Source organism: Dermacentor variabilis, chromosome 11 (assembly GCF_050947875.1).
Source record: "Dermacentor variabilis isolate Ectoservices chromosome 11, ASM5094787v1, whole genome shotgun sequence".
In the NCBI taxonomy this organism is placed as follows: Eukaryota; Metazoa; Arthropoda; class Arachnida; order Ixodida; family Ixodidae; genus Dermacentor; species Dermacentor variabilis.
The window spans coordinates 96,775,229-96,778,956 of record NC_134578.1 but is presented as its reverse complement, the minus strand read 5'-3'; positions in this window follow the sequence as shown (position 1 = coordinate 96,778,956).

Here is a 3,728-nt window from a genome sequence, read left to right as displayed (position 1 = left end):
AGAGCTGATCCTATCGTCGGATGCCAAGCCCGTCGTCTAGCGCAGTAGCAGGGAAACAACTATACACATATATACAATACAACTCACTGCTTTTCACTGAACAGGTTAAGGAGCGATGAACCTACTCGCGCTACCAAATTCAGACACATTTCGACAAGCAAAAAAGCACAACCTGTGAGAGGGGCGTATTTGAACAGGTGAAGTTTACGAACGCGCCTTTCTGGACATTTCAAGACGCGCATTGCATTGCGAGTGATAGCAGCGTCAACGCCCCCTGCAATGATGGGCGCTGAAAAGAAATGTATTTGTTTATAATAATAATAAAATTAAATAAATTTTCTTTTCTTAACTCGTCACAAATATATAAAGTTCACCAGGAATTTTATTTTCGTTTAATGAATCTAACTGTGGTCTCGCCTGAATTATAAAAAAAGACCTGTTTTCTTTTCCAATGTTTGTTCCCTCCAAACATAGTCGCGCTTCAATCGCTGCTCCCATAACCACCCTTGCTGATGTCGGTGACAATTTGTACTGAACCGCTTTTCGCCCGAAGTTTAGCGACTTATTTGGATCGACCTTGCCTACACTGTCTGCATCGCAGATCGTACTCAAGACAGGGCTCGCGCGGCCGCGTCATACGCTTCATCCGCTTGAGTAGAAAGCCCCGTTGTAAGCATTTGCTGGTGGAAGCAGCTTGGTGTCAGCGCGCAGAGGCAAACATGAACATAGCGGTAGGAATCGCGGCAGTAGTAGCGAGCGAAGTGACCTTTGTGATGTCTATCACTTTAACACAAACTGAGCGATGAGAACAGATAGCACACAAAGCTATGAGCCGTCCGGCCATCTAGATTGTGCCCCCCAAAGAAGGTCGCTTTCGAGATAAAGCCCGCGAGACCATACACGGCCGAAGTACTACGCCTCCCTACCTGCCATTCCCCGCGCCATGCGCTCGACGAAATATGGCGTGCTTCCTTCCATTGCGCACGCCATGGTGCACGCGATACTGAGCTGCCATCGTCGGCTCACCGTCGCACGCTTTCATTGGACACACAGAGTACGGCGCGCGAGGAGGACGTTATCAGGAGACGAACTCTGACCGGACGTATGGATCGCAAAGAAAACCTGTTACAAGTTCCAGAGGGCGTCACCCAGCAGGCCTCCGCCTAGCTTCCTCCTCCGCAACGCTTCACATCGTTGCTCTATCCCCACTTGTTCAACGTTGCCTACACATTCGTCTAGATGGCCTACACATACAGGCGCGCGATTATGTTCACATGCAGACACTTTTCCCGTTCACTTGCCTCGCGGCATCAGACTGACACAGCTAATTTGAAGAGCTGGCCTGTTACGTACGCTTGGGCGTACAATATACATTTTATGCAGATCCCACACGATGTCGAAGTCACAGTAAGCAAAGGTCTGGTGAGCCGGTAAGACAAAACGGCACATGTCGGTAAGAGATGTGCATTTGAATCCACTGATGAACACGCCTTGGAAAGGCTTGCCAAAGCGGTTGAAAAGTGCCACGCAATGCCACAACCGGCAAGAGCATCTAAGCCTTGGGACAGCACTGGGTTCTCGCGGGATTGGGCGTTCGTCTGCAATAACTGCACTTGCGGAAAACTCTCTGGTGAGGAAGGGAAAGCGGCAAAGCGTGCAAAAGAGCGCTGCCTAAAACCAATATTCTTAGTTGCGTAAGTTCAAGCAAAGTATAAAACTCATACCTAAAACAGAAATACAAGACAAAACACAACTGAGCTACACGTTTAGCCAATTTTTCTGCTTGTCTCTTGGACTTTTAGGGGAATGGGAAATCATGGCAGGTGGATACTACACTGATTCAGTATCGCCTACAACAAACCGAAAGCGCTGTTAAGCTCTACCGGAGTACAACGCGCAACAACTTATGTAGACATGCTCCGACCTCGCTGATTTCCTTTTCTTTTTTTGCCATTGTATGTTGTCCGCTAGTAAAGTTGGCGGCAGTAGGAGCGAAGTATGCGTGTGATTGATGACAGGTACTCATCCGATGTCGACAAACAAAAAACCAAGGCAATAACTTCAGTGTATTAGAGCAATTTCACGCTTCATTGAGTATATTACTTGCAGTTACAATATTTCGGTAGAGTGCGTTGTTTATATAGACAAATATTTTATAGACAACAAAGCTGCTAACCGGTATATCTTTAGGTGGAGTGCAGATTGAGATGCGTACACGCCCGCTTGTTATATTTGTGCTCTCCTACTAGGTTGAGCTATTCGGCAAGACAGCAGGTGTTTCCAGCCTCAGTTCCGGCCACCGAGTTCGGAAGGGTTAGCATAAGAGGAGCTTCTTCCAAAACATTCCTGTGCCTCCCCCTCCCCCTCGTCCCGCTATACTTATTGCAACATAACAATTGTAATAATGAGTTATTTTTATCAAATATACGTTCCTTTGAAGTTGAAGCAAGGAAGGTACCCCGCCAACTGCACATGCTATTTCTCAGTGATAGGCTTCCATAGTCAGACCGACCTTTGGCTGCACCCTAGGGGCAGCCCATTCACGAAGAACATACCGAGCCGCTTGGTGTCGTTAACCACTGCCCAACCTACGCCGCCGTCGAAGCAGAATACACACCGCTGATGTTTTTTTAGTCACTGAACCTATTAATTAAAAAAAAAGGTGGCTGTGGACGGCGCGAGATAAAAGCAGCGTCAAATCTCTGCCTGACGGGAACCATGCAAACATATTGACCGTGCTGTCAACGCAAGTAATACCATAATAAATATAATCATATTACCATTTCAGTAGATATCAACACGTCATTATTGGTCACTGTACAGGTACGTTCAACAAGTAGGCAATCCTATAGTCATGTGCACCAACAAATACGTACAGGAAGTAACGAAGATGCAATGGCATGGTACGCTAATACAATATATGCAAGCATGCTTTGGGTGAACGTTGAAGGAGCTTGTGTGGTCAAGCTCCTTGCCTCATAAACATATCGTAGCTTTGGCGTGTAAAACCGTAAGATTTATATATATATATTCTTACGCCCAATAAAGAAAGAAAGGAATATGAACGGAATTGTGATAGCAACTATATGGACACTACAAGCGCATTTCCGCCGTCGCTGTCGCCGTGAGGGTCCTTATAAAGTTGAAGGGCGGTAAAACCGTCATCGCGCACCCTACGCTGTTTGTGCGAGTAAAAGCATGCGAGGGGAGCCGACTATCGCGGCTGAATCTCGCCGCGCGTAGGAGAGGATATCGGGGAAGTAGCGCGCCGTCTTCCGTCCTGCGCGAGGCACCCAACGTTGCAAGGCACGAGGGGGAGGGGGGGGGCGGCGTTCTACTCCGACTGCAACTACGCATGTGGCGGCTACGCGCGGTCGCGCTGCCGTATCTTGAGAGCTGCAAGATTTAGCTGCAAGATTTGTTACCGGAAATTATAGATTTACCTTTGGCGCTACACAAGCAAATAATAATTTACAATGGGAGTCTCGTGAAAATCGCAGGAAAATACTTCGTTTGAAGCTTTTTCGTAGTATCTTTCGCACAACAATTGGTATAGACAGGAAACTGTACATACTTGACCCATATCCTGCATCAGCTGGAGGCGACCACGCCCATAAAGCAGGATAAATGTTTCGCCACACTGAACTGTTCAGGATGTCTTTTTTCCTAGAACAATACGGGAGGGGAACAGACTACCATCGTCAGTGTTTGATGTAATGTCGAATGAT